A 23,007-nucleotide genomic window follows, 5' to 3' on the forward strand; every position below is an offset into this window, starting at 1 on the left:
GCCTGGGTGATTCAGTGGGTTAAAGCCTCTGCCTTTGGCTGAGGTCATGATCTAGGGTCCTGGGATCGAGCTCCACATTGGGCTCACTGCTCAGTGGGGAGCCTGCTTCTTCCTCTCTCTCTCTGCCTGCCTCTCTGCCTACTTGTGATCTCTGTCAAGTAAATAAATAAAATCTTAAAAAAAAAAAAGATATTGTCTACCACATCTCATGTCTTCCTCATGAAGACCTGTGGGTAGATTTTCTTTCTTTCTAACCCTTGTACAGGAGAAGATGAGTAATTAGGCATAGATTCCTTTCTGCTAGTGTCTTTAGGATGCCAGACACCTGAAAAGTCTTTGTGGTAAGCAGTTTTGTGAACCAGATGAACTCCCAGCTTTATTTTCTCACCTGTGGGGGTAACTACTAGTGGCCTATTTGTTATCTATTCTCCCTTCTTTCCGACTAGGAAAAGTACCCGATTTTATTTGGAGTGACACTGTGCAGAGCCAAAAGACAGCATTTCTTGGCCCCCTGTGTAGCTAGGGCTAAATGACTGGCTAATGACTTTTAAATAGAAGTTTGGGGCTAGGAGTTCTAAGAGGCTCTTTAAAGAAAACTGGGATTACAGGGTTTTCTCCCTTCCTTCCTCCTGCTACCTGGAATGTGGCTGCAATTGCTGGAGTTCCCGTAACCATCATGCACCATGAAATGGCCTTGAGGGTGGAAGCCACATTCTTAGGATAATCAAATGGGATGCTAGGAGGAGCCTCTGTTCTCAATTCTGTGGAGCTGCCACACCAGTTCCAGACTTCCTTCCCCAGATTTTATTTATGTAAGAGAAAAAGAAACATCTAAGTTTGAGGCCACTGTTATTTCTGGTCTCTCTGACAGGGAGCTATGGACGATACTTTATCAGATAGACTGCTCCTTATTTTTTCTTCTCCCTGACTCCCTTCATCTATTGATTTCATCTTGCACGTATTTTTATAAAACCACTTTAAATCCTTTATGGACTTAGAGTCAAAATAAATAATTTATTAAAGGGCAGCATTACACAATCGAGCACATGGATTCTTATTTCAAAGAGCAACAACAAAAACCATTTGCAGACAAAAAGTTAAACTGTGTCTTGTGATTTGCAAAACTGAAGTTTGAATCAGGAAGGAAATCCGTTGCTTATTACCACAAAGATGGGCACCACATGGAAAACCAATTTCCAACAGAGAGCGTTTTTAAAATTTGAAAAGCTGAACAAAAACGGACCACATGTCCCACCATGGAGGAAGGGCTAAGCCATCCGCAGTGTGTTAAGACAAAGGAATATCAGATTGCCACAGAGAATGACAAATATGACCGTGATGTGGAAATGAGGGAAGGTACTCCACGAGGTAACAGGAAGAGAGAAAGATAGGACCTGGCCCTTGCCCGTGCCTGCTTAGTCATCACTGTGCAAAATAATGTCTCTGGTATCTTTAGGCTCAAAGGAGGTTCCACAGTTAACAATAATCGGGGATTTGAGGAATGGAGGGTGGGGCTCTTATTTCGTGGAGCTGTTGACAATTCAGTGTTACCATTTAGTGCGTGCATATTGAAGAGTTAATAGACGTACCCAGAGGTGATCTAAAAATTGTGTGGCATGGAGGAAACCTCAGGCAGAGAAGGTGCAGGACACCCCTGCCAGGCCTGGCAGTCACCCTTTCGGTGCCAGATTGTAGGATGGGCTGGAGGGTCCCAAGAGAGGAGTTGAGTCAATCCTGGAGAGCCAGGGAGTACTTGGGAGATGGGGAGCCCATTGGGGTGCCCATTGCAGAAGCATTTCGGTATTTTAACAATCTGTGTAGGTGCTGGTACCAAGTAAGTATCAGCTCTGATTATACAGAAGTTTAAATATTTGTTCCTTAAGTGAAAGTTTTAGAAGATTTAAATATGCTTGTATTAGATGGAACCATATGCTACTAGTAATGATGTCTGCTTTTTGTGCTAAGCACGTTATAATTTATAATTTCATTTAACCCTTGTAACAGCAGCCCTGACATGGGATCTTTTGGTGACAAGTGACTGAAATCCAATTCCAGCTGGCTTGAGCAAAGAAGGGAAGTTACATACCAAAGTATGTAACTAAAAAGTCTAGTGGAATTCAGGCATGGCTGAATCCAGGGGCTCAAAGATATCACCAGAATTCAGTTTTCCTCTCCCTCCATCACTGCTCTGCTTTCCCTGCTATTTCTCAAGTAGACTCTCTTTCCACGTGGTAGCTCTGTTGGTTCAATGCCTAGATTATCCTTCTAACAACATTAGCATAAAGAGAGCTTTTTATTTCTAATAATCCTAATGAAAGTTTCAAGATTGAATCTCAGTGACCTGGGTCTCACGCCCATCCCTGAACCAACGACTGTGATTGGTTCTGGAACGCCACTAGAACGCTCTGCCCAGTCACAGGTCTGTCTCCGGATCTGGGGCATGAAACACATGCAAGTGACCAAGTTGCAAGGAAAAGGGGAAAGCTGGCCAGGCACAGTGTCAGATGTCTACTACAAGTGTCCCCATTTTAGTAACAAGGAAACTGAAGCCTGTGTGTGGATCAGAAGGGACGACAGCCTGGCTAGAACACAGTGAGCGAAGAAGGGAGATCATTGGGAGAGGAGTCAGCAGGGGCAGAGGTCCAGATCATGTAGGGTCTTAAAGCCCGTTGGAAGGACTTGGGCTTTTGCTCTGAGGGGGAAGGAAGGCTCAGAGCAGAGGAGCGAAGTGATCCCATAGCAGTGTTAGAGAGAGTCATTCTAGCTGCTCTGGTATTCAAATGTAAAATACTGTATTTCTTTCTCTAGCATTTCCTGTTTATTCATGCAACAAATGTGAAAGGGACATGGGACCAGGCACCGCCAATCAGCACATTCCACTTCCCTGGCTAGTGATTGTGTCCAGGAAAGGCACATGACCTACACCCGTCCAGCAAGATCCAGTCCAGGCACCTTCTGCTCTAACTGTTCAAAACACCCATTGTTGCTGGAGATACGAGTTTCACCACTAAGCGCCACCACATAGTAAGATCCCACCTGAGAAAGAGGTCAACACCAAGGACACAGGACAAGTGATGGGGAGGAAGAAAGTCTAACCTCCATGACATTGGCTGACCCCTAGATCCATCCTAACCTGATGTCATCCCAGAACTGGATTTCTCAGTTCTGTGAGTCAATATATTCTACTTTGACTGAAGCCATCTTTTTTTTTTTAAGATTTTATTTATTTATTTATCTGTCAGAGAGAGAGAGAGAGAGGGAGAGCGAGCACAAACAGGCAGAGCGGCAGGCAGAGGCAGAGAGAGAAGCAAGCTCCCTGCTGATCAAGGAGCCTCGATGTGGGACTCGATCCCAGGACCCTGGAACCACGACCCGAGCCGAAGGCAGTGGCTTAACCAACTGAGCCACCCAGGCATCCCATCACTGAAGCCATCTTGAGCTGGGTTTCTAATACTTACAACTGAAAGAATCCTGAGTGAGAGGACGTGTAGACGGATTGAGCCCCACTGTCTGCTTGTTCCAGAGACAATAGTCAGGATGCTTTTGACTAGTGCCTTGCTCCCTAACGAGTTCACAGTTGACTGAAATAGGCTTTACCTGTCTCCATCTAGATCACAGACTCCTGTGCAAGGACAGTCTTAAACGTCACTCCCAGGAGCATTTAGCTCTTTGTAGAGCCTTTTCGGGGCTGCTCCCTAAGTGTGCCCAACAATTTGCTTGAGGATGTGACTCCCAACAATAAAAAATGTCAAAAAGTGAGGGTGGGCTGGGAAATTTGCCTGCCTCCCAGGCTAGATTACCCGTCCCAGAGCCCCCCACAGACCCCTGGCCAGCACTGAACCAGGACGCAAAAGGAGAATAAATAAGAAAAGCTTTATTCCCTTTCTTTGATTCCAAGGAGGAGTTTACCTGATATGATCAGCACTTGGCCACCTCCTACCATATTTCATGTCACATCAGGTTTCATTTGTGTCCTCTAAGGGCTGGTCCCGCAGTCAGAGCTGTCTCCAGAGGACTCTGGTTGGCTCCCATCCCGTCCACCTGAGGCCAGGTGAAGGAGAAAAACAGTTTTCTGTCTTCTGTCTCAGCAGCAGACCAGGGCTGGAGCCCGCTGGGGAAAGCGCTTCTTGACCCAGGGACTGGGGATAGGATTTCAGGATCAGTCTCCCCCATCTGCCACCTCGCCCTCCCCAAAAGGTATGTCTTTGTGTGAGGAAGAGGGGGAAGGGCCCCAAATGCCTTGCTCTAGTCCCCTTGGGGTGAGATATCAGGGAGGGGAGCCCAGTATATTATTAGGAGACATGTGATCCTGCTGGTCTCAGTGTCTGTGTCTGGGCAGCTCTGTCCAGCTAAGCTGCCCAGCACTGCATCCTGTCCCTCTCCTCCAGGAACCTAAGCTCGCATCCTTTCCATCCTTTTCTTGATACCCACTGGGCACTTTGAGAACACCCCGCCTTCTTTGCTTCTGCTGTGCTCTCCACCCGTCCTGTCTTCCCTCCCATCCTGACTTAGTGACCTCCCAATCATTCCTCAGCACCTAGTTCAGGGGGCCCCTGTGATGCCTTTCAAATCCTAATCCCTCTTCCACCTCTTCTCTGCACCCAAACCACAAACACATCAGAATTTGTCTCTTTTGTGAATTGTTTAAACTCCATGGAAAGGGCTTCTCAAGTTTTGCCATCCCAGGTACCCTTTGGAAAACTTGAATTTTTTAGCTACAGACCTGAACAGATTAAATCATATCTAGAGTCATCACACGGTTTACCCAGTAGCTACCCTGGCCCTGTCTATTTTCTTTAAAGATTTTATTTATTTATTTGACAGACAGAGATCACAAGTAGGCAGAGGGCCAGGCAGAGAGAGAGAGGGGAAGCAGGCTCCCTGCTGAGCAGAGAGCCGGACGCGGGGGCTCCATTCCAGGATCCTGGGATCATGACCTGAGCCGAAGGCAGAGGCTTTAACCTACTGAGCCACCCAGGCGCCCCCTACCCTGGCCCTGTCTTTGAGCCACTGGCTGCTCAGGAAGCCACTCTTGTGCTCACATAAATGCACAGCTCTCCTTCGGCACCAGCTCAGCACCTGTACCCCTGGGGCTAATAATATGCCTCTGTCCTCCTGTCCACCTTCCCGGTGCAGTTCAGCACAAGTTCCTGCGTGCCCCGGCCCCTAGTGGTCACCCAGCCTACCTTCTCCCCTCCCTCACTGCCATACTTGACTCTTTGCCTTACCCCCCAAGAGTCCCTCCTCCTTCTCTGATGCCAAGCCCTCTCCTAAGTGCTTCAATCAAGCCATCTTCACTTGCTGTTCCCTTAGCCTTTGCCTGATTCCCACTCAGCCTCCAAGTTTCCGCTGGAGTGATACCTGCTCAAGAAGCCTTCTCTGGGGAATGCAAGCTGGTTCAACCACTCTGGAAAACAGTATGGAGGTTCCTCAAAAAGTTGAAAATAGAGCTACCCTATGACCCAGCAATTGCACTACTGGGTATTTACCCTAAAAATACAAACGTAGTGATCCGAAGGGGCACGTGCACCTGAATATTTATAGCAGCAATGTCCACAAGAGCCAAACTATGGAAAGAACCTAGATGTCCATCAACAGATGAATGGATAAAGAAGATGTGGTATAGGGGCACCTGGGTGGCTCAGTGGGTTAAGCCTCTGCCTTCGGCTCAGGTCATGATCTCAGGGTTCTGGGATCGAGCCCCGCATCGGGCTCTCTGCTCTGCAGTGAGCCTGCTTCCTCCTCTCTCTGCCTGCCTCTCTGCCTGCTTGTGATCTCTCTCTCTCTGTCAAATAAATAAATAAAATCTTAAAAAAAAAAAGATGTGGTACACACACACACACACACACACACACACAATGGAATACTATGCAGCCATCAAAAGAAATGAAATCTTGTCATTTGCAACTATGTGGATGGAACTAGAGGGTATTATGCTTAGCGAAATAAGTCAATCAGAGAAAGACAATTGTATGATCTCCCTGATATGAGGAAGTCGAGAAGTAACATGGGGGTTTGGGGGTAGGAAAAGAATAAATGAAACAAGATGGGATTGGGAGGGAGACAAATCCTAAGAGACTCTTAATCTCAGGAAACAAACTGAGGGTTGCCGGGGGGAGGTGGGTAGGGAGAGGGTGGTGGGGTTATGGACATTGGGGAAGGTATGTGCTATGGTGAGTGCTGTGAAATGTGTAAACCTGGCGATTCACAGACCTGTACCCCTGGGGCTAATAATACATTATATGTTAATTAAAAAAAAAAAAAGAAATCACCAGAAAAAAAAAAAAGAAGAAGCTTTCTCTGACCCCCAGTCTTAATTAAGCACCCCTCCCCATGACACATTCATATAGTACAGGCTCCTGGTCCTGTGGGAAGTGGGGCAATATTACCATCTCCAGTTTATGCAAGAGTTCTTTCAACTTTCTCTAAATGCTACCCGTTTTTGTTTGCCTGTTTGTTTTTTCATGTTGGTGGGTTAAGTCTTGGGTCATCCCCAAAGCTGAGGAGGGATATCAGCCCCTGGCTGATGTCGCATTCACAATTCAGTTTTTGGAAGGACAGATAATAAAACTTCCCAGTGGGTGCCGACACGCAGCTAGGACAGCCTGCCGTGCTACTAAAAATGTCTTCAGAGATATCTTGTTTCTCTGACTTAATCATAAATGACCCAAAGATGAGGGTCTTTGTCCCTTACAGCATGTCTCCCAAAGCCCGTAATGCAGGTCTGGGCATAGTGAACACTCTTCGTTCCTTTTCCTGAAACTCACCACCCCCAACACACACACACACACACACACACACACACAGACACACACACACCCCTCTCCCTCTGTGGTCCATGGGGCAGGCGTAGTCTGCTGGTAACCACAACTTTGGTAGGACAACTCAAACCCCCTTTTAGAGAAACAGGCTTAACTATTGGAAAACTTTTGGAAAGTCCTGGGTTCAAATGTTAGTCCACATATTTAAGAGGTGGGTGATGTTGGGTAAGCACCTTAACCTCAGTTTCCTCATGTATAAGATAGAAACCCAAAAATGCCTAATCACAGGGTCCATATAATAGTTAGATGATGAGACGTGTAACTGTCGTGTGAAAATACACGTAGTATGATCTCATTGTGTAAAATGAAAACCTTCTGTGTGTGGGAAAGAGTCTGACGGGACTTATCCCGCACTGATGGAGTGATTATGTCTGGAGAGGGTGGGCTGGGAGGACGGTCAAGTATTTTCCTCCTTTGTCATGGTCTTATACTTTCCTGTTTGAATTTTTCATAAGACCATGTTCACAGGTACTACTGGCTGCTGTAGATTAGGTTATTGTTGGGCAAATATTTACTTTTTCCTCCTCCACTTCCATGGAAGGGATGTACTTCTCGGGCTCTCATCTTTGGCCTTGGCCATTTGACTGGCTTTGGTCAGTGGGACATTAGTGGACAGGATATAAGCCAAGGCTGGACACGCACTGGGAGAATGAGGTTTGTCCCCTGTCTCATGGGTGGCCTGCTAGTTCCCCAAAATGAGCGGCTTGTAAGTTACCCTGAATCAGCCCCACTGCCTGGAGGTCCAGCAGAGATCAGGAGATTGGTACTGTCTCCCTAGGAAATACACAGAGGCACGAACCACGTATGAGCATATATTCTGTAGCAAAAACTGCCTGATACACTTGTATTATTTTTACTTTTTATTTATTTTATTTTTAAAAAGATTTTATTTAGGGGCGCTTGGGTGGGCTCAGTGGGTTACGCCTCTGCCTTCGGCTCAGGCTCAGGTCATGATCTCAGGGTCCTGGGATCGAGCCCCATATCGGGCTCTCTGCTCAGCAGGGAGTCTGCATCCCTCTCTCTCTCTCTGCCTGCCTCTCTGTCTACTTGTGATCTCTGTCAAATAAATAAATATAAATAAAAAATATATAAATTTAAAAAAAGATTATATTTATTTATTTGACAGAAGAAAGAGAGAAAGCACAAGTAGGCAGAGCGGCAGGCAGAGGCAGAGGGCGAAGCAGGCTTCCCGCTCAGCAGGGAAGGACCTCCTTCATCCCCTAAGGCTCATTCAAGGGCTGCTTCAGAAGACACCAGGAGTTCTTCAAGCCCCTCGTTTGAATGGGTTGCCCTTCTTCATGGTACTTTGCACCCACCACTTCTTCTGTCTTACAAAATATTGAGTTATTCCCATGCCTATCTTGCCCCCTTGCAGAATGTCTCTGCCTTTAAGGAGCTTACAATCTAGTTGCACGAACATGACATAAATACAAAGGAATCTTCTCTTTTCTCATTTAGGCCCACTTCCTCTGAGCCTCTCACAGCTTCCGTGTTTTGGTAAGCGGGGCCAAAGATTCTAATGTTTAAGGTACTTATTTTGTGTCCACTGTGATTACCAAGTACAGTTCAAAGTGGGGTCTATTATTATCCCCGTAGTGTGGTTGGAGAAACAAGATCTGCAAAGGGACGATGATGCGAAGTCAGAGAGAGCTTGTGAGGGGGATTGGGCAAGAGTTGGGGTTCGGGCCGGGGTCTGGATCCAAAGCTTCATCCTGGCTTCTGGTTGCAGACTCCCTTCTGCAATCAGAAACTTCCTCAAGCATTTAGTGAAGGGTTTTAGATGAAATGAACAGACAGAAGAAAGAGTTTGTGATTGGTTATTACACATCAAGGGCTGGGTAGTACATCTGAGAGCTGGACACCTGCTGGGTTTGAGGGCAGCTCCCTCCACATTCACTGTCTGCATAGAAACAGGACTTTTTCCACTCATGGAGCTGACAAAGGCTCCAGGTGACTCTGCAGGAGCCCTGGTTTGTTGGCTTGTTTTCTTTCTTTCTTTCAAGACTTATTTATTTCAGAGAGAGAGAGAGAGAGAGAGAGAGAGAGACAGCAGGGGGAGGGGCAGAGGGAGAGAGAGAATCTCAAGCAGGCTCCACACTCAGCACAGAGCCTGATGCAGGGGTTGATCTCACGACCCTGAGATCACCACCCTAGCCGAAGCCAACAGTCCAGCCCTTAACTGACTATACCACCCAGGCGCTCCAGAAGTCCCGGTTTCTTCACTGAAGCTGAGCGCTCCCCCAGGCTGGTTGTCAGCCAGGAGGTAGGTCAGGGACAAGCTTAGGCATCAGGCAGTTGAGATTTGAGTTCTGACCCTGCCGTTCATTTGCTGTGCACCTTGAGGCAAGGCAATCCACATTTCTGGGCCTTAGACGGTGGGAGCTGGTAAAATTGGGGCCAGCGTGGCCCACAGGCACTTTTCGTTGGATGGCACATGGTTTTATTTTGATTCATTTTAGGGTATTTGGCAACATTAAAACAATAATGTGTTTGTGTGGAAAGAGTCACGGACACGTAATTGGCCAGACTGGATCTTGGTACCATGAAGAGGGGACGATTTGGCAAATTTATTGCATATGAAAAATGTACACACAGAAATTCTACTTTTTGGAATTTGGTCCACAGATACACTTGCACATGCAAAAAATTATATACTTCGGGGGTTACTCAGGTAGCCTTGTTTGTAATGCAAGAGTTTTGTAAAACAGCCCAGTGCCTCCCGACAGGGGATGGTTTAGGTCAGATATGGATCATCTACAGGGTGGAATATTATGCAGCTGGGAAAAAAGCCAAGGGCACCACCTAAGTACTGATATGGAAAGTTCTCTAGGATATATTGTTAAGTAAAAAAGCCAGGTGTAAACCTGTTCTCTTTTGTCTAAGGAAAGAAATACATATGTATATGTTATTGTTTGCTTGTATAATCCTTTTTTAAAGATTCTATTTATTTATTTGAAAGAGAATGAGAGAGAGAGAGCACATGAGAGGGAGGAGGGCCAGAGGGAGAAGCAGACTCCTTGCTGAGGAGGGCACCTGATGTGGGACTCTATCCTGGGACTCCAAGATCATGACCTGAGCCAAAGGCAGTCACTTACTACACTGAGCCACCCAGGGACCCCTGCTTGTATAATTATAAAGAAACCTTAAGTAATCAAGAAAAGTTGTCGGCTCAGTTGGCTAAGTGTCTGCCTTCAGGTCATGATCATGGGGTTCTGGGATCAAGTATCGTGTCGGGCTCCCTGCTCAGCGGAAAGCCTGCTTCTCCCTTTCCCCACTGCTTTTGGTCTTTCCTGCTCTCTCTCTCTCTCAAATAAATAAAATCTTTTAAAAAATTTTTAAAAATGTTTAAAAAAGTATACAAGAAAATCAATTAACTGTTACCTTTGGGAGTAGGAGACTGGAGTGGGAGGGAGACTTTCTGTTTACCTTTTCAAAATGTTTTGAATTTTGAAAAAAAAACACACATACACACCACACTTAAAACATCAGATGTTTTCAGATATAGATGATCCAGTAGCCCTGCATGCAAGAGCCGGCTTCAAGCTGGGTGGTGAGGAGTTCCCAGATGGGCTGCATGCTCTCTGGTTTGCCACAGTCCTCACCACTCCTTGTTGTCCTCCTGAACCCAGACCTGGAGTCTGTTGCCATCTATCCTTTTGCTCGCTGTAGCTTTTCTCAGACAAGAGCTAAGAGAAAAGGGAAACCTTTCTTATACCTGGGTCTCCATCTAAGGCGGCAGGCTCATGGCACAACAATGTGAATGTATTAAATCATGACACTACATTTACACCCCAAAATGGTGAAGATGGTAGGGGCGCCTGGGTCACTCAGTGGGTTAGGTGCCCAGCTCTCGATTTCAGCTCAGGTCATGATCTCGGGGTCCTGTGATCGAGTCCCGTGTTGGTCTCTGTGCTCCACGAGGAGTTTGCTGTAGAGAATCTGTCTTTCTCTCCTTCTGTCCCTCCCCTGAGGGCTCATGTGTGCGCATGTGCACACGCTTTCTCTTTCAAATAAATAAATAAATCTCTAAAAAAATGGTTAAGATGTTAAGTTTTATGTTACGTATATCTTACCACAGTTTTGTTTTGTTTTTTAAAATGTGGTAGGCTCTGTACCTGCAGATAGACGCATAGATGGCTCCTAGCATGAACAAAAGTTCCAGAACCAATTACCATCAGCCCCCTTTGGCCCATGTGCTGGTTCTGTGGCCTGTGGGATGGAAAGGCCACTCTGCTTCTCTCACAGACATTGCCTGTGCGGCCCCTCGAGTCTGTAACTCTGGACTAAGTGGTTTCACGTTCTCTCCTGCCTCCATGATTCCTGACATGCTTTTGCCCCTAACTTGCTGTGTGACCTTAGACAAACCACTCCCCCTCTCTGGGCCTCTACTTCTCCACCTGTTAAATGAGAAGCTTGAAGTGGGTTATCTCAGGGGCTCTTCAGCCCTTAGAATCTCCCAGCTGATTTCTCCTTGAGCAATTCTTCTGTCACTGTCTCCAGAGAGATGACGTGGGCTCCGGCAGGGGCGTGGGGAGCAGAGGCCTTCCTTTCATGTTGGGGATGTGTGGGCTGCAGTGGGAGGTTCTCTTTTCTTGCTTTTTTTTTTTTTTGGCCAGAAAGTTATTTTAAGCCGTAAGTGGGGAGCTGCCACACGCCTCAGATCTCACGTGCTACAAGCTGTTCTAAGGGGAGAGAGCAAGCAGAATTCTTAATTCTTACTGTTCTCCCCTCACCCCCTCATCCCAAGGGAGGGGCGACTTCCTCCATTCATCTTTTGCTCTGCTGAGTCACAAAACGGAAAAGCACTTGTCTTCTGGCCTTCCACGGAAAACCAGTGCTCCTCACCCTTGAGCCTGTAGGCGGCTCCTGCGAACTCTTAATGTTCAATGCAGATTCCGCTTCAGCAGGTCTGGGGTGGGGCTGAGGGTGATGGTTCTAGCAGTCTCCCCTGAGATGCCCATGAGCCGAGAGGTCCTGGAGGACGGTGCCTGGGCTGCTGTGAGCTCAGAAAAATCCAGCTGGAAAGTCACCTGGAAACCACTCAGCCACTCCTTCTCATTTTGAATGTGCCCTGCTCCCTTAATAAATATAAATAATATTCTTCAAGCCTGTGATATAGGCATAAGGCAAAAAGAAAAAAAAAAAAACAAATAAATCTAATGCTTCAAGGGGCGCCTGGGTGGCTCAGCAGGTTAAACCTCTGCCTTCAGCTCGGGTCATGATCTCAGGGTCCTGGGATCGAGCCCCGCATGGGGCTCTCTGCTCAGTGGAGAGCCTGCTTCCCCCTCTCTGCCTGCCTCTCTGCCTACTTGTGACCTCTCTCTCTGTCAAATAAATAAATAAAATATTTAAAAAAAAAATCTAATGCTTCAAGAAGGCATACACTGAAAAGTTAGTCACCTTCTATCCTGCCCCCCTCATCATTCCAGTTCCCAGAGGCACCCTTGTTACACGGTGTCATGTATCCACCCTCCCGAGAGATTCTGTGTACAGTGATAGTTGGTAGCCTAGCTCTTCTTTATTGACCAATGCTCGTGTCCTTGACACTGAGCAGAGCCCCTTCTGGAGATGACTTAATTTAAGCTCTCCAAGAAGCCCAGCAATGACGACCTGATTTTATAGCTGAGGTCCTGGCCCTCTTTCAGGTTTCGACGCCTCTGTAGACCTGCCCCCTACTTTTGTGGCAGCAAAGACACCGTATCATGTTCTGAAACTTGCTTCCCCCCCCCTTACCAATTTATCTTGGAGGGAGCTCAATCACAGTCCATGGAGACCTGCCTTTTGACCAACAGCATAGAATTTCTTTGCAAGTATGGACTTTATTCATTGAAATGAGGACCTCTTTGGGGGATGGGAGAAGGATGGATCATTCCAGTCCCTTCACTACAAACTGGTGTAACATGTAGGTCTATACATATATCATGACACACATGAATGAGGATATTTGTAGGATAAACTCTTGGGCCTGGAACGGGCGTGTTAAAGGCCATGTTCCTTTAAATTTGGGTCATAGACGTCTATGTCAGTTGTGTTCGGAAACACCCAGAGCAACTGGCTCTCACGCCAGAGCCGCACCTACACCGTTTTATAAGCTTTTGGCTTTTTCTGCTGCTGATTTTGAGATGACTTACAAGAAGCAGAGTTGGATGAGGCCGCCCTTCCCTGCCTGCTGGTCAGAATCCCCAGCCGAGGTGTGTGGCTTTGAGATCATCTTCCATACCCAGTGACCGTGTTCTCGTGGTCAGGTCAACCTGCTCCTCTCTGCAGCAGGTTTGTCATCAGGGATTTAGTGGCTTAAAAATAAATGGCATCGGGTTGCACCCGGGAGCTCTGGTAAGCCTCGAGCCTCTATAACCTTTCCCCCAACCCCCCGGGGCCCACAGCTAAGAGACTAGGGGAAGCTGCACAGAATAATGAAGTTTGGCTTCTCAGTCCCCCAAAAGGCAGAGGGGCCCTGGCACAAAGGTGAAATTTAGAAGCTAAAGGTTGGGGTTCAGCCCACGGTCTGCCACTGCCCCTCCATCTAAATGACGTCCCCTCACTGTAGAGTGGTGGTAAGCCCCAGACTCAGGTGCCCCGAGACCTGGGTCCACATCCTGCTTCCTCCTCGTCTGAGCTATGCCGCCTTAAGTTCGTGATGTAACCTTCTGTACCCCAGTTTTCCCATCTGAGAAACTGGGGTAACAATAGATAGCATGGCTGTGAGAATTAACCACCTTCATGTACGTAAAGATTTTGGAACAACATCTGGCACAAAGTAAGTACCCAATAAATATTAGCTGTTCTTTCTTTATTCATGTGATTTATTTACTTACTTGATTTTTGTTTGTCTAGAATGTCAACTGAGGGCGGAGACCTCAACTCCTTATTCCCAGAAATGTCCCGTGTCTCAGCACAGTGACTGCACGTGGTAGGTCCTCTCTCACAGTCACTGGAAGAATGAGTGAATGGACATTTTACTTCCCCTCCTTGAGCCTCAGTTTCCTTCTTTGCAAATGAGAGATTCTTACTTTGCTCTCTATGCTCATCTCTGTTTTCCTAATCTAGGACGATCATGTATCATTGCTTTTTGCAATTGGAAGAAAAAATCATAAAAAATGGATATGCCCTTATTTGTAACCACTGAAACTTGGAAGCAACCAACACGTCCTCGGGTAGGTGAGTGGATCGACAAAACTGTGGTACATCCAGACAATGGAATATTATTCTGCGCTAAGGAGAAATAAGCGACCAAGCTAGGAAAGGATATGGTAGAATCCTTTTTTTTTTTTAATTAAAAAAATTTAGAAAATTCATTTGAGAGAGAGTGAGAGAGAGCAGGTGCAAGGGGGAGGGTCAGAGGGACAGGGAGAAGCAGACTCCGCATTGAGCACAGAGTTCGGGACCCTGGGATCATGACCTGAGCTGAAGGCAGACGCTTAACCAACTGAGCCACGCAGGTGTCCCGGGACACGATAGAATCTTAAATGCCTATTACTGAGTGAAACAAGCCAGTCTGAAAAAGCTACATAGGCTACGATCCCAACTATATGACATTCTGGAAAAGGCAAAACTATGGTGACCCTGAAAAGCTCAGTGGTTGCCAAGGGTCTGGGGGAGGGAAGAAGGGATGAACAGGCAGAGAACAGGATTTTTAGGGCGGTGAAACCGTTCTGCATGATTCTGCAATGATAAAATACGTGCTATTACACACATCTGTCCAAACCCCTAGAATATACAGCACAGAATGAACCCTGATGTAAACTATGGGCTTAGTTAATAATGATATAGCCATAGGACTCTAATGTTGGCTCTTAGTATGAACAAACAAGCCACGTTAATGCAAGATGTTGGTAATAGGGGGACTTTGGGGGGCAGTGAGCTGGTATAGGGGAATGCTCTGCACTTTCTCTTGATTTTTCTGGAGCCCTAAATTGGCTTTTAAAAAGTCTATTAATTTAAAAAAGTATAGGCTCAGTTTGAAAACTTTGATTAACTGGCTTTCCTTTGGTTGTTGTTTTTTTTTTCTTTAAAGATTTTATTTATTTATTTGACAGACAGAGATCACAAGCAGGCAGAGAGGCAGGCAGAGAGAGAGAGGAGGAAGCAGGCTCCCTGCTGAGCAGAAAGCCCGATGTGGGACTTGATCCCAGGACCCTGGGATCATGACCTGAGCCGAAAGCGGAGGATTTAACCCACTGAGCCACCCGGGCGCCCCGGTTGGTTTGCTTTTATAGCTATTTTACCATCAGAGGTTCTCATCCACACTGGATGAAATTTTCGGACGTGGTGCAGGGACACAGGCAACCAAAGTACAGAGCTCATTTGATGACTCTTCACCGTGTTGTTACATTTTTTGGACAAGCGCACATGGATACGGTAGGGGACATTCCTTTTTTCCTTTGGCCTGGGCCAGTGCACACATCTGGAGTTCCCGTCTCTTTTACAACAGATTTCTGGAGATCTTTGAGATTGCAAAGAGCATACTTTTTGAAGCCCACTTGTTGGACGTGCTCGTGAGCTCTGATGGCATGTTCTCTGGTCATCGCCTCCTCGAGGGCAGAGTGGCCCTCTTGTTCCCATCCTTCTTTGTGGGAGCCTTTCTGCCTGGCCCATATTGGAAAGGAAAAGCACACGGATTGTCGATGAACTGGCTACCGAAATCTACCCCAGGTCTGCTCACCCCCAATGTGTGGGCTCTTCCTCTGTTACATCCTCTATAAAATGGGGTTACAGAGCGTCTACTGCCTCCAATTGCTGTGAGATATAAATGAAATAATATGCAAAGTGCTTAGGAGAAAGTCTGGTACATAGTACATGCTCAATTAAAGTAAGCCATTATTAGTATTCATTTGTAGTAAAGAGAAGGAGGAAGAAGAGGAGAGGAGGAGGAGGAGATCAGTTCATATTCCTCCTGCTTGAATTTATCAGGGCAGAATCAGAAGACTTTAATAAGGGCATATTTTGCTTTTATTTTTTTACTTTCTATAAGCTTTGAGATGGAGGATGGGAGGGAGGTTATTGTCTAAAGACCCCTCGAGCAAGACACACAGTCCACCGTAGGCTTTCTTCCTTTTCTGCTGGGAACCCCCAGAAAACCGAGGTTTGAAGTCAAGTGGTGAGATAACAGTGGGGGTGTTCAGACCTTGTTGTGGTGTCCCCCTCCCCCCCCCATTAAGGGAACATGTCTGCAGAATGCTGGGTTTAGGAGCTGAGAAACTGGAGGTCAAAGAGACAGCATGTCCCACGATCAGAAACCCCAGAGCTGTGTTTTCAAGGAAATCCCCCCCGCCCCAGGAAACTCTAGTGAAGCTGTTCTAGAAGTCAGAGGCCCCTTGGCTATCATCTTGTCCAGGCTTTGCAAACTCAACCAGCTACAGGGCCCTGGCAGGGAAGGTTCAGGACTGGAGCAAACTGGGGAGCCCTAGCTTCTCCCAAGGGTGGTGCCACCTTCAGATGGCAGTGACCACCAAGGACCAGAGCCCCAGGTGGCCAGACACTCTCGATTTTAAATCTTGTGTGGGACAGACAAGACATGTCCGGGGGTCGGATATGGTTCTGGGTGCTTCTGAAGTCCAGCTCTTCACTGGGAAAGATGGGAAACTGAGGCCCAAGCAGGTAGAGTGAATTGTTCAAGGTCCCGCAAAGCCAGTAATAGAACTCCATTTCTGTCAACCTCCTTTCACTGCTGTGCTGTTCTGGGACCAAAGGCGGGGGGGGGGGGGTCTGTGATGGCTTCTCTTGGGTCACAGAGGCCTGCCCCAGACTCTTAATGTGCAGAGGGGGCTGGATGGGACCATAGGGCTGCTGGAGGTGCACTCAAGCCCCGTCCTTCTTGTTGGAAAATGAGACCTCCTCTCTGGGTCCCAGCGAAGGGGCAGAGGCACCTTTATCATTAAAAAAATTTTTTTAATTGTGGAAAAATACACCTAACATACTGTTTATCATCATAACCATTTTTAAGCATTCAGTTTAGTGGTATTAAGTAACTTCACACTGTTGTGCAAACATCCCCACTGCCCATCTCCAGAACTCTTTTGATCTGGCAGGACCGGAACCCCATCCCCACTAAACAACAACCCCCCAGTGCCCCCTCTGCCCAGCTCCTGGTGCCCCACTCTACTTTTTGTCTTCATGAATTCGACTACTCTAGGGACCTCACAGAAGTGGAGTCATACGATATTTGCCCTCATGTGATAGGTTTGTTCCCCTTGGCATGGAGTCTTCAAGATTCATCCGTGTCATAGCCTAGGTCAGAATTCCCTTCCCTTTTAAGGCTGAATAACGTGGGGTTGTATGAATAGACCATATTTTGCTGATTGATTTACCCATTGATGAACACTTGGGTTGCTTCAGCCTTTTGGCTGTTGTGAATAATGCTGCTGTAAACATGGTTGTGTAAATATCTGCTTGAGTCCCTGTATTTATTCTTTTAGTGAAGATTTTGTTTATTAATTTGAGAGAGAGAGAGCGAGTGTTTGTGCACAGTGAGGGGGAGGGGCAGAGGGCGGGGGAGAAAGAGTCTTAAGCCAACTCCGCACTGAGCCAGGAGCCCCATGTGGGGCTCGATCCCAGGACCCTGAGATCACGACCTGACCTGAAACCAAGAGTTGGATGCTTAACCAAATGCACCACCCTAAGTGCCCCTGAGTCCCTGCTTTTAATTCTTTTGGGTATATACTCAGAAGAGGAATTGCTGGATCATATGGTAATTCTATTTTGAACTTTTTTGAGGAACCACCATACTTTTTTTCAGAGGCTGCCTCATTTTGCATTCCACCAGCAAAGCACAAGTGTTTCGATTTCTCCACATCCTCACTGACACTTGCTATATTCTGTTATCTTGATAGTAGTCGTCCTAATGGGTGTTTGGTGAGGCAGGGCATTTCACTTTCTGTCTGGGAGGTCTTCCTGAAGGGCAGTTCCAGAACAATCATGCGGGTCTTCCAGGAGGCATCTCATGGAATGCCCGGAGGTGGTTCGGTGACCAAATTCGTGCTAAACCAGGGTTGGCAGAACACCCACGCTGGTTTTATTGTTGTAGTTGTTTTGATTTGGTGGGCCTTTTAAATTTTATAACAATCACCAGCTTTTCTAAGAACCTCTTTATTTCCATAAAACCTAAGTGCTTTTATGTGGTAAAACTGTAAATAAAATACTTAGTACAGTGCATAGCATACAGTAGGTGCTGGATAAATGCTACCCAGAGGCAGGGGTGGGGGAGGGGATGAAATGGAGGAAGGGGGTCCAAAAGTATAGCATTCTGTAGAGAAAATAAGTCCTGGAGATGTGATGGACAGCATGGTCTCTATGGCTGCACATTTGGAAGGCGCTGAGAGAGTAGGTCTTCAAAGTATCAGGAGAAAAAGATTTGTAACTATGTGTGGTGATGGATGTTAACTAGGCTTCTGGTGGTGGTCATTTTGCAACATTTACAAATATTGAATCACTATATTGCATGCCAGAAACTAGTATCATGTTAAATGTAAAGTATATCTCAGTTAAAAAAAAAAAAAAAAAAGACAAGACTTGGGCTCTCTACGTCAAGAAAGATCACCCCGAGGAGGGGTTTTGGAGGTTTGCTGACAATTTGGTGGGGGGAGTTAGGACCTCCCAGGGTTCCCCGGAGGCTGTCGCTGCTACTTGGCTGGTTTGGGCTGTCCTCATTCTGGACTCTGTCTGTCACCTCCCAGCACCAGGAGTTAGGCAAAGCGAGACAGCTCTGGCTTCTGGGAGCCTGTCCCCCAGGTCAGGGCTGATAAGCACCCCATGCCAGATCAGGCCTGTGTTCTCTGCCCTTCTATCTAGTCCGCAGGCAGGTTCACTCCTGGAGGACTCCTCTGCTCTCTCTGTTTTCTCTCCCCCTCTGTCTCTGTCTGTTTCTATCTGTGTTTCTCTTCTCAACTTTAATTCCCGCTTCTGTTGCTGGGGGCAGGGGAGTTGCAAATTCCTCTGCTGCTGGGAGGCTCCCAGAGAGTGTGAACTTGAGAAGCAGAGGTGAAGGTCCTCCCTGTGTGTGAGAAAGGCGGTGGGTGCTGAGTGACTTTGTGGGAAATCAGGGCTGAGGAGGGCAAGCTAGAGGCGCACCCTGGGAGTCCAACCGGGAGCTTCCAGAGTCAGGCTGAGGAGGTCATGGGGTATGAGCGAAGCCGAAAGGGGTCATAGAAGAGAGAGCCTTGGTTCTGAAGGAGACCTGACTTTTAAGGCCCAGCTCTGCCACCAACCACAGATCCCTGGATTAGGACTGAATCTGAATCACCGTGTGCCTCACGGTGGCCTGCAAGGGTCGGCCCTCAACCCTCTGATCTCATTGCTCCCGCTCCTCCCCCTGGTCTGCCCACCTTACTGGCCTTTCCTTTCTGTTCTGCCCGCAGCAAACTTGTTCCTACCACAGGGCCTTTGCATTTGCCGTCCTTTGGTCTGGAACCCTCTTCTGCCTGGCTCTGAACGTGGCTGGTTGCACCTCAAGCTATAGGCCCCCCTTCTATGTCACCTCTCTTGGGGCCCTTCTTTGACCACCCTAAATTAGTCTTGCCAGATCCTTTGTTTATTTCATAAAATACAGCACTTGGTATTCTCTGAAATTATCTTGTTCATAACATTCTTTTCTTTCCTTTTTTAAAAGATTTTTTAAAACATTTTTTTAAAGATTTTATTTATTTATTTGATAGAGAACACAAGTGGGCAAAGAGGCAGGCAGAGAGAGAGGAGGAAGCAGGCTCCCTGCCAAGCAGAGAGAGCCCAATGTGGGGTTCGATCCCAGGACCCTGAGATCATGAACTGAGCTGAAGGCAGAGGCTTAACCCACTGAGCCATGCAGGCTCCCTTCTTTTTTTTAAAGATTTTTAAAAAAAATTTATTTGAGAGAGAGAGAGAGACCATGAGCAGAGGGGAAGGGCAGAAGGAAGGGGAGAAGCAGACTCCCCACTGAGCAGGTGACCCTTAGACCATGACCTGAGCCGAAGGCAGATGCTTAACGGACTGAGCTCCCCAGGTACCCCCATGGCATTATTTTCTATGTGGCCTGCTCCCCGCCACTTTCCCGGTCCACTATAACATGAATCTGCTGACTGGAAGATAAACCCGCTCTCTAGCCTCCGACGACCTATTTCACTATTCTGGGCCTCGATTTTGAGGAAAAGTAACAAAGAGCCCAGCCTTCTCTAACCCTTGCTCAGCACCAGTTGTGAAAACTTAAGAAAATTAGGGGCATGTTTTGAAAAGCACAAACGAGAAGTCACATGTTGAGAGCAGAGAGACCCGTCGGGGGGAGAAATTGCTTGTTTAACACACTGAATTTGCTTTGCAAAGTGTTACTCCTCACAACCAACCCCCAAGCAAACAGTCTCACCTTCTTCTTCCCCTTGGGGAAGTAACAACTTCTTAAGGAGATAAGAATATTGATTTTATTTACTCTGATCTGCACCTGTGAGTGGGATGTTTCATGATTTGTTGCATTCTTCAGCCAAGTCTTGAAAACTGGAGCTCTAGCAGGAACCTGCTGTGTGACCTTGGGCAGGGCTCCTCCCTTCCCTGGGCCCTACCTTTTTTATCCCTTGAATGAGAGAATGGAAATGTTTGAACCTTGGGCTTTCCCAGTGCTGACACTTAGGATAACACAGACTCGCCAGGAGGGAGAAGAGATCGCATTGACCCAAAGTGTCCTTGGCATGGGCCTTGTCCAATGTGTCCATTAGTAAACCTGATTGTCCCTGCTCTCCTCAAAGCACTTTCCCATCCATTAGCTGGGAGGGAGGTGGGGCAGCAGGCTGCTGTCTTTTTCCATTTTGGCAGAGAAAAAAAGGGGGGAGAGAAACAAGTCCTTGCTTGTCTGTCCGAACTCAATTCTACCATTCTTGCCCTTGGTTGTGCCCTCAGGGCCTTTGCACAGGCCATTCAGTCTTCAACCTGGAATATTCTTTCCCTAGCTACCCTCATTTTATTAGCTCTGAGTTCAGATATCTCCAGGAGGCCTTCTCTGATCACCTTGCTTAAAATAAGAGCCCTCCAAAAGAATAAATAAAATAAATAAAATAAAATAACAGCCCTCCCACACCTATTACTCTCCATGCCCTTACTCTATTTTATTTTTCTTCATGCTATTTTTCAAGACTTGACTTCAGATGATGTCTCCATTTTTTAATTGTCTCCTCCCCTAGAATGTCAGCTCTGCAAGCTGGGGCTTTCTGTCTGTCTTGTTCAGGGCTGTCTTTCCCAGTCCTCACCGGAACAGTGTGAAAATGTTGAATTGAATTAATCTCTTGGGGACACAGAAGTGGAAGTGACCTTGAAAGAGAAATTTCATTTGTCTCCTGCCACCATGCTGGACTTGGTGGCTTGTGTGGATGTCTATTCTTGGAGAACCTCTCAGCAGAAACCAAGATTCTTGCTGTCTTTAAGAAAATAAAGTGGTTTAAATCATGAATAAGATCTGCATCCTTTCTTTGCAGGGCCCTACCTACCCTGCTTTCTTACAGAACTTCAGAGAAACAGGAAAAAAGACAAGATATTTAGGTTATGTGCTGCAGATGAATGATATGGGCAAACTGTTAAAAAGAGAGATTTGAGTCCTTCTTGCATGGGACCCAGGGTTTCCGTGCTCCTTTCTAGAGTGCTGGGCGACAATGAACTTGACAATCGTATTCACTTGATGATCTGTGCAAGGCTTATGTGCAGGCCTTTCAGTACTTCATCACCAAGCCTCAAAACAGCCCTGAAAGGTGGGGATTGCTGTGAGGATGCTCCTTTTACAGGTGAGGAAAGAGGCACAAAGCCCAGGGGCCAGGATGCCCCTGTAAGCGACACATGAAACCCCCCATTCAAGGGATGAAAGTTTCTGAGCTGGAGCTCTAGAGTCAGACTGCCTGCCTCGTCCAGGGGGTCGAGGACCTTGGGTGAATTAATTAGCTGCCCTGTACCTCAGTCTCCTCATCTGGAAAATGGGGCTAAGGCTGCTGACACTGGGGTCAATATGGATTCGTTGAGTTTAGTCTGTGATGTGCTTAGAATAGAGAAGGGCACAAAGTCAGTGCTCAGTGTTTGCTAGTTATTTGTATTGTCATTTCCTTGTGCCCTTTTTTCCTCACACCAAAATACCTGGTGGGCTTCCTGGAGGAGAAGGTCTGCCGGTCAGCCAGGCAAGCAGCTGAGGTCCAAAACCTAGAGTCAGGCTTGGATCTCCTCTTCTGGCAGGAAATCACCCCCTCACCCCATCCCCTACCCCCCCTCCCGCAGGGGAGTGACAACCTCCTGCAGCCTTTCCCACCCTCCCCCAGCCACCACACTTCTGCCAGCCTCACACACAGGTCATGTGCCTGTCCCTTTGCCCGTGTGTGACTCAGCCTGGCAGCTGGACCAGATGGTGGGAGAGTTGGAGATTAGCACTGCCCGGGGTTGCTCAGAGCAGCTGCCTAACTGCAAAGGTCAAGGTCTTGGGTTTCCCTCTTGCTCGGTGCCCTGGGAGGTACAGTCGAGACCCACAGAGGCCAGGCTGGGGGTTGGCTCACCTCTGCTCACCACCAGGCTTCGTTGTGATTAGTCTTTACACGTGTACACTTGACAGTTTGTGAGGTGTGTCCCCACCATTTGAGTCCCCGTAGCAGCCGGTGTTGTTTTGATCATCCCTATGAAATGGGGCTCATCGAAGCTGAATATCTCGCCCTAGGTCCCGGGGCGAGCAGAATGGGGATCCGACTGAGGTTTACAGGGTTTCAGCCCAGGGTGCTGGCTGTTGGTGTCCTCAGCGCTGTCTGCGAGTGTGTCTGTGTGCGTGTAAGGGCACGCGTGGGTGCGTGCACCTATTCGGTATGCCGAGAGGGAGTCCCCCCACCCTGGGACGTGTGGCTCAGCTTTTCTGATGGTCTGATCTTGTGTGTGAGCATTCCAAGTATGCGGTGGGTCCCTCTGCTTATGCATCATTATACTTCGAATTCTAAATTTAATTTTTGCACATGTATTCTATTCACAGAGTTCAAAATCTGTACGCATACAGTAAGATGTCACCCTTTCTCCCCTGGATCCCTCCGCTCCGTTCCCCTCTTCGGAGGCACTCAGTTATCACTCTCTCCTGCCAGGCTAGTCCGTGCTTCTGCGAGTCAGTATGAACATTAATACCCACCCTTCCCCCGAGCACACTCTATGCAAACGGTTGCGCTCTCCACTCACTGTTCCGCTCCTTGCTCTTTTGGGTTTTTCTTTTGTTTGTTTA

This window comes from Lontra canadensis, unplaced genomic scaffold (assembly GCF_010015895.1).
Source record: "Lontra canadensis isolate GAN:19392208 unplaced genomic scaffold, GSC_riverotter_1.0 scaffold65, whole genome shotgun sequence".
In the NCBI taxonomy this organism is placed as follows: Eukaryota; Metazoa; Chordata; class Mammalia; order Carnivora; family Mustelidae; genus Lontra; species Lontra canadensis.